Source organism: Macaca thibetana, chromosome 12 (genome assembly GCF_024542745.1).
Source record: "Macaca thibetana thibetana isolate TM-01 chromosome 12, ASM2454274v1, whole genome shotgun sequence".
NCBI classification, from domain to species: Eukaryota; Metazoa; Chordata; class Mammalia; order Primates; family Cercopithecidae; genus Macaca; species Macaca thibetana.
In genome coordinates, this window is record NC_065589.1 from 25,318,281 (window position 1) to 25,330,785 (window position 12,505).

The following is a 12,505-nucleotide window of genomic DNA, read 5'->3' on the forward strand; positions in this document are numbered from 1 at the left end:
GGACGCAGCCAGAGGTGAACCAGGGGAGAAGGCTGTGAATTCTCAATCCCCAAGACAATGACAGTGTTACACAGGAGCTTCAGGCTTTGCGGGGAGTTTAAACCAACTTTACCTAAATATGATGAGCACAAGCCCAGATCCAGGCAACCTGGGCCACGTACCTCAGAGGACTCCTGTCTGACTGTCCTCAGGATGGCCCTTTCCATGGGGTTAGGAGTGTGCTCAGTCTGGGGGTGTGTGCATCTGGAACTCATGCTCTGGAACTCACTCAAATGGTTCCAATCTGGCTTCCTAGGCCTGCACAGGACTCTCACCTAGGTTATTCCTCCAGACGGTGGACCACTCCACCAAGGAGCTTTGTTTGCGAGGATGTGGATAGAAATTGAGTGTCCGGACCCTCATATGTCCACATTCCTACATGTGAGCTGGTCCTGGTGCTGATAGAGTCAGATAGGAAGAGAAAGGGGCTTGACCAGCAACCTCCATTGACACTCATACCCCAGGCCCTGAAATCTTGGAGGAAGGCTTATCTCTGAAGGGTAGGGAGGCCCCAGCTGACATCTTATGTAGTACAATTTGAGGACAAGGCCCTGCCCATAATACAGGGGATGCTTTGGGCAAGCCTACCCTGAGAATTAACCATGAACCTCTTCCTTAAATGGCACAGTAATGAGGCAGCAAGAAAAATCCGGTTATAATTTTAATGTCCAAAACCTCATCCATCTGCATTACGATCCTGTAAGAAAAACATGCCATGTGTGGCACCTGTAAAGTGAAATAGGCAAGCCTTGGTTCTCCCACAGGGCAATGATTTCTCCACTTGGAATGCCAGCAATGTCTTCTCCTTGGAAAGTTTATAGAGCTTATATCCTGTCTGTTCACCTTTAATAAAGAAATGTTAAATATTGTAAAATAAACTTTCTTTAACGGGGCAGGAATTCATATCCTCCAAGTGTTTTGCTTCTTTAAACATCCCGAGGGCTATGAAATGCCGCAGTTGGACTGGCTGCCATGTCAGGGGTGTGCCGGACTCACTTGGTTTGGGGGGCTCTCCCTGGTTTATGTGGCTACAGCTGGGGAAAGGGGAAGGTTCCAGGCATAACTGCTGGATTATTTGTCTTTATTGTCCAGCTACATTCTTCCTGCTGTTTGACTGGGTAAACTCAGTCAAACTTGCTTTCTTCTGTGCCACTTTTCCTTGTCTGATTATACTTAAACTTCCCATCACGGACCTGACATTCATATGGTGTGTGTCCCCACTGTCCCTCATCCTTCCTGCCTAGGAGTTCTTTCATGGACAGCAGAGAGGAAGGAATGCTGAACTTGGAATTAGGTCACCAGGCTGCACATCCAAGGCCCTTTGCTTACTAACTGAGTAATGTTGGGCAAATCAGTTAAAAAAGTCTCCCTTTAGAAAGAAGTCAGGCATTCATTTGTTCCTTCAAAAGTACTCCTCCAGGCCTACTATGTGTCAGACAGCATGAGGAGCACAGGAAGACAGAGATGAAGCACCCGGATAAACAGAGAGTGAGTAATTACCTGTGACTTCAGCACTTAAAGAGATTAACACCTTGTTGCTCTCCCAGGCAAGTTGTGAGGGTCAAAGTGAACTTGTGCTCAGAGACGTAAGGGAAATAAGAGTGTGCCAACAAAGACAGTGCCTCTCCACCTTATTTCAGGGCTTTACTCGTAGTTGGTATGCAGTAACTGTCTGAATCAAGTGTAGCTGCTGTTTTAGTATTTACTGCTCTCATTTATTTTTTGTAACTTCACTCACTCACAACTTCCTTTAAAAATAAAATGCAGGGGTGCACTAAGGTTGAAGTGATTTTCAATAGAGTTTGTTCTGATGATTTGGAAATGGGATCCCCCTGGGGTATTGCAAAACTGGGCTCTGGATCTTGGTCTTTGAATAAGTGGATGGTCTTTCACACTCAGAGAAGAGAAAAGCTGCGGGAGATCTCCAGTCTCACAACAGAGATCATTGTACACCGGTGGGGCTGCTGGGTCAAGAGTTAAATCAGAATTATCTGAATACAAATCATAACATAGAAAAAGGAAAATTTCCATCCCTGCAAACTCCTTGAGCCATTGATTGGAGTCACAGATACTGCTGTTCTCTCAGCAGAAATGTATTGAGACCATATGTAAAGATAAATATTCTGGTCTGAGCAAGATGCAAAGACAAGAAGCAAAGAACCGGTCAGTGGGGTGCCTCATGGACTGCTGTGTTTCCACCCACACGAAAGAATACTCAGAACCGTAGGGGGGTTAGATTCTGCTCACCCTTTCATTTGCTCATTTATTCAACAAATATTTATTGAGTGCCTGCTGTGTGCTGGGAATTCAGAAGGAAGCAAAATCTGGCTCAGTCCCTGCCTTCATGAGTTAGTGAAGGACACAGGCATTAATAGAATAATCACACGCACTCATCCCACAGTTGTCGTGGTGATTGTGGTAGATAATGCATAGAGAGGCTACAAATAAGACAGCTGATTTCACAAGGAAAGACAAAATAGGCTTCCCCAAGGAGGTGAAGCTTGACCTCTGTGAAAAAAATGATCACATTACCTTCTCTGTCTCCTCTGCCTTACTCTTCCATCTTTTAGGGATTTTTGTGATTACATTGGGCCCATCTGGATAATCTAGGGTAATCCTCTTCATCTCAAGATCCTTAAACACACCTACAAAGTCCTTTTGATGTGTTAGGTAACGGTCATAGGTTTAGGGATGAAGCCACCTCTGAGGACATTATTCTGCCTATAGTATCAGGGCATCTGCATTGAAACCTCAGCAGGAACTAAAGGGTAAATGATACATAAAAAGATGTTGTTAGCTCCAAACAACTGGAGATCCTATCTTAGCTGCACTAGGCTCAGTCAAAGAAAGTGGGCAGAAAGTCGGCTGCCTTTGCAGGAGTAGGGCTAAATAAATGAGAGGCAGAGCCCAGAACTTAATGCCTGAATGAAATGTTTATGGTGTATAAAGTGAGTCTACTCTAAAGGCAAATAAAATGCTTGATAATTCAGAGGATTTGAGAATTGATTTGAAAACACATGGATTCTGGCACTATGGCTCGCTGTAAATATGGCAGGGCGGCCTATGACAATCCCAGAGTGTTATTTCTCTAAATGCATCACTTCAGTTCTTGGAAGGAGTCTGGTTTCTGCTCCTTTGGAAACTTCCAGTATGCACTGTTTATTAGCATCCCGATCCACCTCCTCACATACACCTCTTCCCAGAATAATCTAAATTGATTTAATGATATTTTATGTTTCCCTTGTAGAATTTTCCCAGTTCTAATTTTTCTAGTTTACTCTTACAGTGATATTTTTCCCCTTCTCACCTTCCTCAAGCATCAAACGACATAACTGCCACCTAACAGGCCTATCGTAATACAATTCAAGGCACAGGAAAGAGCAGATATTCAACATCACCTCTCCTGGACCCTGTTAGGCTAAGTGGATACTTGCTGTTGGCAGCACTTTGCAGAAGTTGACCCAAAGCCTTGCCTGCAAGGCCACCTTCCCTCCCACTCTACCACCCATAGAGGGTTCAAGTGCACTGAGTTTCACTCAGGAGAATACCTTCCTACGGGGTCTCAGGTATGTGAAGGTGGGATAGAGTAGAGCATTCCATGAATAGGCAGGGGCTTTTCCGGAAGTCTTCTGAAGCTAGACAAGCGAAGACATCCCAATACAGTAGTACAAGCAAGGGTTCAAATCATTGTAGTTGGGATATTCCCAAATTTACTGCAGAAACCAGTCTAATTTTGTTTTTTCCTGAAAGCCACTTTCCTCTTCTCTCTTCCTTTGGAATTTCCATATATTAGCATTAATTCATTTATTCTTTGAGAGGAAGGAAAAATTGGGAAGTCTGAATAGAAGCTGAAATCTTCTGAGCATTTGCTTTCTAACTTGTAGAGGCTAAAGTTAGACCCTGGAAAAGGTTGAGTTTTCTTCTCTTTACCACCCCTTTTTAGAGTGTGAGGAGAAATTCCTCCCATTCTCCTGACCCGTAGGAGATGGCTAATAACAGTCCTATCTCATGAAAGATGATGTGAGGGACTGAAATAATGTATGTAAAGCACTCAAAAGATGCCAAGTATCCAACAAGCTTTTAATAAATGTTCACTAAGAGATGGGTGATGATGAAGACGGTGTTGAAGGTGAAGATGATGATGGTGGTGGTGATGATGATGGTGATGGTGATGGTGATGATAATGATGATGGTGGTGATGTTGATAATGATGTTGATGATGGTGATGGTGATGATGATTCCTCAATTTTCCTAACCTTATTTTTTGGTTGGATTCTCAAGCTTTAAAAAGGTAAGGACATTTTAAAAAATCTAATTCATCTTTCCAGCTTTGCTCGATTGATAAATAAAATTATAGCAACTTATGTTGCCCCTTAATCAACTGTCTTACAGATAACATTTTTCTCAAGTTTAGCTTTGATTCTTTGCTTCTCATGTCTTGGTTTGTCTCTGTCAGTTACCATCCTTAAGTGACTGTCTGGCTGCTGTGGAGATGCTGAGTGTAGATCATGGTGCTCTAGAGGAGTTTTAGAGAGTTAGAGAATTCTAAATCACTGAATTCTTTAGATCCTTCCACATTGTCCTCAGATCACTCCTTTCAAAATGTCAACTCCTAAAAAACTTGATCAGTTCTAGCTTAAATCATCAGGTCACACATTCCTCTTTTCCTCACAGGCTGAATAGTTCAGAGTAGATTTTGAGAATGATCTGCTGGAATCTTCTCCTGTCCCACAAATAACCAAGTTGACTAGAGATAGATGGTGTCTCAGATTTTCCTGAAGGCCCCTTCATAATCTATCTGTGCTTTCATGCCTTGCCCCACAAAAGCCTTTTGCAATCTCCCTCGAAAGTCCAAATGCTCATTTACAAGACTCCCCGAGGGAGGAAAGAAAAAGAACACTGAGAAGATGGTTCATTGCTCAATGCAGCCCCTGACAACAGATTCCCCCAGCTTCCCCTTTTTGCAGCCCATAAACTGCTCTGTAAAAATTAAAAAGCGTGAATTTACAGGGCCTAAAAGGAGCCAGGAAGTAAAGATCCATCTCTAATCAATGGGTCAGGCAAACTGATAAAGCAGGAATATGAGGTCTTGCCAATTACTGGCCAATAAAATACCTTCCTTGTCTTTCCAGATACTTGACCTTCTCTTTCCCATGCAAAACTAAGTGGGGATAAGAATGAGAAGGGCAAGTAAAAAAAAAAAAAAAAAAAAAAAAAAAAAAAAAAGCAATAAAACAAAGCAAAATGTCCAGCATGCCCTGGGCTTACAGGGCCACAATTAGGTCATGAGGGCTTCTCTTCTGGGGCTTTTATTTATGTGTGAATCCCTTGGCTATCTTTCTTGCCCCAGCATTTCCCTATTTACCATTTCAGGGATGCTTGGGTTGATCACTAACAAACATTGTTGCTAAGATTGTTCCAACTGGAAATATAAGCCTAATGGTCCTGTGGGAATTAAGGTGACTGAGTGTGTCCTGAGTGGTAGTGGAAGAGACATGGGGCATGTTTGGGCGACATGGCTGGGCTCTGTTGGCTTTGTGACTTTGGCAGGCAACCTTAACTTCTCTGAGCCTCAGTTTACTCATCCCTGAAAAGAGGAGAGTAGAGCTGGAATGGATCTTGAGATTTATTGGTCTGATATTCTCTAATTCTTAAGCAAGTCTGGAATGCAGGGAAGAGATAGAGGGACTATCAAAGCAAGCATCCTGGGACAATGGAAGGCTGAAGCTATCTAGACTCTGTACCTTTGGCTCAACCTTCTGAGTCCCCACTGTTATCTGCATCCTGTCTGTTTACCTAAATTTGGCCAAGTTTGCATTGACTTCTGTTCATATGGCTGGTAATCCTTCCAACTGTTTGAGAAAGAGAGACGGAGAGGGTAAAAATAAATAAACCTTGATTAAGTTAGAGGAATAACTATTATGAGGGTATCACATACGAGGGCAGACAGGATTATGATAATATTCCTTTGCTACTTGTTTGAGAATAAGAAGTATCTTATCTGTAACTTAAGAATGTAGCCAGATACTCCCCTCAAAGAAATTTCCCATGTAGGCGATGAATTCAAATCACCATCAATCCATTTATGGCAACTTGTCTGTGTAGAGCTGGGGTGGGGTGAATACAGATGAGTTACTGTTGGGGTAATGAGTTACTGTAGGCTTATCTGCCAACCACTTGTATTTGGCAAGAGCAGATATGGAAGCCTCTGGACTTAGAGCACTGGAACCCAGAGAAAGTTTCAGTTAAGCTGTTGGGTGGGCTCAAGTTGGAACCAAGAGATGCATGTTCAAGGTTCATCCAGGCCAAGATGTAGATGTAGAACAGGCATGGTTCCAAACGGTCTTTTCAGAAAAAGGAAATGTCAAGACAGCCCCCCAGGAATATACAGACTCCAGGCTGATGGGACAGTAAGAGGAGTATCTGAGCTAGATGCTAAGGCTGGTTTCCTCTGTTGAACTGGATAATCGCTGAGGTCCAGAAAATAGAAGTAGTTTATCTAAGGGCACACAACTGGTTAGTTGATGGGCTGGGATTCATACTTAAGTTCACTCATTCATCCATTCATTCATTAGCCAGTGGCTACTGAATATGCCATGTTCTGGGCTAGACGTTGTGTGCTTCAGTCTTCTGACACACTGCCCAATTCTCTTCCTCACAAGTCATGACAATTTGATTTCTATTGAATGCACAGAATCAGCAAAGCCATATACTTCTTTCCTTGCCAAACCTTTCTTCTTTTTGTTAAGGTAATAAGGTGTGGAAAAAAGCATAGAGGATAGATGTTTTTAATTTGAAATGAGAGTAGTGGTCATGAGTTTTTGAATAACGCCTCTATAAGTATTCTATAACTATCCCCAAAATAGCCTGAGTTGCTTCAGCCAGGCCCACTCCATCAACAAAGGAGTCTCAGGTGCTTGCCAGGGAGTGGGAGCCTCTCAGAACTGGAGGGATAGACTCAGAGGGGATGTGCAAATCTGAGCTCTGGAGAAGGAGCTTAGAGAGAATCAACTTTTGCACTAATACCTGGCAAGTGAAAGCTGTTCTATAAATAATATCTCTTTCGTCTTTGGTACAGCTTTGAGTTTAGTGGTTATATATTTTCTTTTTCTTACTCAGTTTCTCCCTTGGTTGTATATGATTTCTGCACCCAAAATGAACTTTTGAAGTTCTAATATATACATCTGGGGTGTATCTGTGTCAGTGAGGGGAGATGTTGTAGCCTTGTTTTTAGAGTAGCTGGGGCTGGACGAGGTCAGCTGAATTTTTGAGAGTTCAGGTCAAGGCCCTCCAACTGGCAGGGAGCAGTCACGCCCTCCAGGCTCCCCAGCCAAGTGCATGCTCCTCTGAAAGTCGCTGAGCTGAAGATAAACATGGAGCCCATAATAGCTTTTTCACTTGATCTCCTTTATTACATGTTCCACACTTTAAATTCCTTTGCTCCACTCCTGTATTCTTCTGGATCTTTCAGAACAAACATTGAAGTAGGAAAAAAAAAGAAAAAGAAGCAAACTGCCCTCTTCCCTCCACCCTTCCCATCCTTTCTGAGTGACTCACTTCGACTGGGACAATTAATCTTAATCAGGACGGTATGACAGCAGAAAAAAAGACATCCGTAGTGAAGCACTTTGGTGCCAAAGATTGGCGAGGCAACCAGTTCCTTCCTCTAGGCTGCAAAGGGGGCAATGGAGAATGATTCGGTTGTTTTAAAAATAGCATGTTGCAAAATCAGAGCTGCCTGTGTCTGCAGGGTGGGCAGCAGGGATGGGGTTGTGTAATGCCTGTGCTAACCACTGAGTGTAAGCAGGCACTTTTAATAGTGTTGGCTGGAAGGTCATACAGGCCACCAGGCCCCAGTGATCAACTCCATCTTCTCCAGGAGAGATTGAGGACAAATAATTCCTCGTATTTGCCCTGGTGTTTTTCTCCACAAAACTCAGAGCTTCCGTGCTAGTATCCTTAACCATTATCCTCATTTTCTGACAGGTGCAATTACTCATCTCCTCTCATCTGCCCATCTCCTGTTTTGTTTTTCTCTGCATGGGTCATACTTTCCAATAAGCCACGGCTACACCTGGTACCCTTTTGGTCAACAGAGTGTACTTAGTGCAGACAGACCCAGCAAGTCCTGGAATGACCAGGAGGAACCACTTCATCCCCTTATGAATGCGGTCTCATCTTTTCATTTGCAATTAGCTGATCGAGTCCTCATTAGCAGGAGGACTAGTGTTACTCTTTTGAGATCCAAGAACTCCCGGGACACAGTCCAAAGTGCACAGTCCTGCTTCCAAATACAGGGCTGAGAGGGAACTAGAGTTTTTGAGCTGCCCAATTATGGATGAGTATTGTTTCAGTTCCTTCCGTAGGTGCCTTTGTTAAAAACTGCCCTAAAGCAGACTGATGGGTGCCTCTCCACTGCCATGGTCATGTCCTTGTTGGCCTGGATACAAGCACAGACCACTGTGGTTTCAAGGCTACACACAGGCATCAAGGTTCCAACCCTAATGAAACAAGATGCAAAAAAGACTGAATGAGAGTTGGTGGGGGAGTGATAACAGGAACTTGCAGTTGATTCGGGGTGAGTTCTGCCCGCCCCTGGGACAATGGTCTCCTTTCCTTCCAGCAGACTTCAGTTGGAAACATCCCAGTCCTCCTGCAGTTCTAATAAGGTCTCTCTTGAGATGGTTCTTAAGCCCCATTGTGAATTTGCCTTTCTCCTTTGCACATATTGTGAAAAAGTATCAGGCCATCAGTTTCTTTACCTCTAAGGGAATTCTCTCCTCTTATTTTCCCTATGTTCTGCTTCCTGGTGTCTGGCTGCCTTCTGTTCTATATAAGGAGTCTGACCTAATAATTTTCTATATTCTGCCTCATTGTGCAAACTATTGTACTGGCATAAGAAAGAAGCTAACCTTTGGTTAAAATGTGCTCTGGTACATCCAACAGACTAACCAGTCATTGGCTTGAGAACAGAAGTCATAGTGTAAGAACATACTCCCTTCCCATCCCTCCATATTGAGTGTGTCAGTTTAGGGTCTTCAGGTCCCTGTTGACACTACATTTTCCAAAACCTTTTGTCATTCATTCATTCCACAGAGCATATTGAGCACTAACATTATGCTAGATTGTAATGCAGATATAGAATCTCACAATAATTATGTAGTCTAGTCGGGTGGAACAAGATACATGCATAAGCAACTGTGATATCAAGTAAAAAGTGATAGGTTTGGGTGCCCTGGAAATCAGAACTGGATGCAAAAACTATCATGCTACTTCTTTATTGGGAAATGCAAACCCAGGAAAGGAGAAATGAAGAGAAAAGGAAGGAAAGGTTTCCTGAGCTGGACACCACTTGGTAACAAGTGTAAATAATTGATGAGTCTCACAGACCCTCTTCCTAGAGGGTGGACGGGGGAAAGAGAACAGAGAAGAAATTTTTCCCTCGCTCCTGTGTCCCACTGACAAAAGCTTCAATCTGGGGAGCATTAACTTCCCTTAACTACTTGTACGTGTGTGTGTGTGTGTGCATGTGTGTGTGTGCACGTGTGTGTGGTGTGTGTGAGGGGGGCACTTGCATGCCCACTGAGCACCCATGTATATTCCTAGTGGCTCTAGTGTCTCAGTAACAGCAGGAATATGCCAAGACAGGAGGCAAGAGGTTCAGAGCATGAGCATGAAGCAAGGCACAGTCAGGTTGTGTCCCTGTGCAGTTGGCCAGACTCCACACAGTGCTGCTGGCCTCAGCGGCAACTGGGACAGAACAAGGGGCCATGGACCCCCTGAATCACCTTAGCAAAGGGAATCTGAAGTGATGCATAAAGGGACCTTTTTTCAGTAACATAAGTCAGGTTCAGATAAAGTGCTTTGGGGATTCAGAGACGGGAGCTTTTTCTTAGAAGCAGAACAGGGGACAGAGAGTTGAGGGAGAACTTTTGGAGAAGGCAGATCTTGAATGGGACTTTGCAGGATGGGAAGGTATAACTAGGCGAGGTGGGGTTGTTTGGAGGGGGCATTCCATGAAAAGGAGACTCTATGATTGCAAGGATCCAGAGGACAGCACTGAGGACAAGTAGACAATAGTGCAGAGCTTGGTTTGGCCAGAGGATGGGGATGTAAAGGTATGTTAAGGGATAAGGCTGAAAATGTAAACAGGGACAGCTGGGGAGCCAGGGGGAGGAATTTTGATTGGAATCTTCAGACAATAGGGGGCCACCGGTGCTGTTGTGATAAACATTTTAACTCAGGAATTTCAGTCCCTCTTCTTCACAAATTATGTTGTGTATAGTCAGATACTTGTGCACACAATGACATTTTTAACAAGACTTTTAGAATTCCAGAGTCTATAGAACACAGTTAAAAGCTCTGCATGTTGTCCTTTCCATTTTTCAGATGAAGAAATTGAGACTGGGAAAGCTTAGTAGGGAAGATTCTTGCTTTTACTTGTTCTTGTATTTGTAGAGCCTGGAGGCAGATCTGGCTCAGGCAAGGGCTGAAGCAGGTGCTCAGATGATGTGCCCAGGACTCTGTCCGCTCCACCTCTCAACTCTCCCCACTCCTGTCCTGGCTTCAGTCTCATGCAAGTGCCCTGATGGTGGGGACAAGAGTTCTCAGCGCCTCCAGGTATCCATCTTACTAGCTTAACAAGTTCTAAAATGGACAGCAAGTGGAGAACGGAATGTTCCATCAAGAAAACAAAACAAAAAGAAGGACTTTGACCAGAAAATGTGGAAATAGAGAAATGACAGTTGTTCACTCCTGGAATCAGAAATGTATCGGCTCTAGTGGAATTAGAGCTTGGTTCTAAACTATTTCTTGGAGCTGGTGATAGAGGGCACAGTGGTGGAAAATAGTTATTGCTACTTGCTTTTCTTTATTTAAAACTCTCCTGGGACAAGACATCTTTGATTAAGGCCTGAACTCAAGGAAAGAAGTCTTGCTTAATCCTTTCCCAAAGAGATCATAGCTTTACCCTGTGTGTTTTAGTGGGCTTTCAACTTGGCCCAGTCTTTCTTCTTCTTATTTTTTTTTTTTTTTTTTTTTTTGAGACGGAGTCTTGCTCTGTTGCCCAGGCTGGAGTGCAGTGGCGCGATTTCAGCTCACTGCAAGCTCCACCTCCCGAGTTCACGCCATTCTCCTGCCTCAGCCTCCCAAGTAGCTGGGACTACAGGTGCCCACCACCACACCCGGCTAATAGGCCCAGTCTTTCTTCTGCTAGAGAACTGAACAGGGAGGTTTTCCCTCTGTGTATTTTGTGAGGGACTCCTGGTACGGGAGTGTGATCTTCATTGCCTAAGTTCTGAAAGGGAGCTTAGACCCTTGTATCAAAGGAGTAGACTTTAAAAAATTCTCCTTGAGAATGAAAGATGGCATCTCAGCATTTTGAGTTTTTGTTTCTTTCTTTCTCTCCTCTACTTGAATTAACATGAAGTCAAAACTAGATCTTAGAGTGGAGTTGGCTGCCACACAGTTTAGAGTTGTTTGCATAACATTCCAAAAATAATTCAATAAGAATGGGTTTTTCTTGGAATTTATCACTGCCTGGCAAATTAGAGCCCAAGCACAACAACTCTGTGCTAAAAAGGCATGAGACCTGGCAAATGGAAATGACAGTGGCAGAGAGAAAGGAAACCCCGGCAGCCAGTCAACTTTCATTATCCATGATGGTGTGGCAGGAATGAGAACACAAGGCCGGAGCAGGGACAAACACGGCCTGTGTTCAGATGCCCGATTTTCTCCAGGACTCGGCAGCAGCTGAGAGGCCAAGGGGGAAGCGCAGGCTATCTTAGGTCTCAGAGACCTAAGATATTTTTCCACCTCTTCAGCCAAAGTGTCTTTTTCTTATTTGTTTTCATGGAGAGGATCCACAGGTTAAGAAGAGAATAAATTAACATAAACATATAGCTATAATAAATAGGAGCTTAAGAAGACAGGAACAGAGGAGTGAACCTGAATTGGAGGACTAGGAAGGATTTCTGGCTCTGCTGTTGTCCCTGAATTACCTGGGACGAGCCAAGTAACTTTTCTGAACTGAAATTTTTTCACCTTTAAAATGGGAGAGAATAATAAGTAGAATCACAGTGAGAATGATTATGAGTATAATGCTTTATAGTTACAGATTCTTTTTAAGTCTATGTGATGTAGACAGGAGACTTCACTTGTCTAACTCAGGTTCTTTCGTAGATGTCAGCTCCTTCTAGCCCCACTGTTATTAGGCTAGAAACAAAAGCTATTGTCAGGGGCAGAATTATGTACTAGGATCACCTGCCCATGACTCAGTATATGACCTCTGGACTCCTCCCCACTCTGGACCACAAGAAATGTGAACATCATTGTGGACAAAGCTAAGTCTCTGCTGCTTTCAATGTTGATGCCCCCCAGCCTCTTCTCTTCTTACCCTTGCCCATCACCCTGGCCACCTCATATATGCCTATGGCTGTACATTCCTTCATAGGGCTATGGCCCCTGA

The 12,505-nt window shown here is 43.6% G+C and overlaps 1 long non-coding RNA gene across 1 annotated transcript in view; it reads left to right on the forward strand.

The window, feature by feature from the left end:
* LOC126932457 (uncharacterized) overlaps positions 1-11,194 on the forward strand; it is a 150,097-nt gene extending 138,903 nt beyond the window's left edge. The window contains exon 9 of the long non-coding RNA XR_007718181.1: positions 10,498-11,194. This is a non-coding gene — a long non-coding RNA (uncharacterized LOC126932457). The remainder of the gene's footprint in view (positions 1-10,497) is intronic.
* Positions 11,195-12,505: the final 1,311 nt, after the last annotated feature.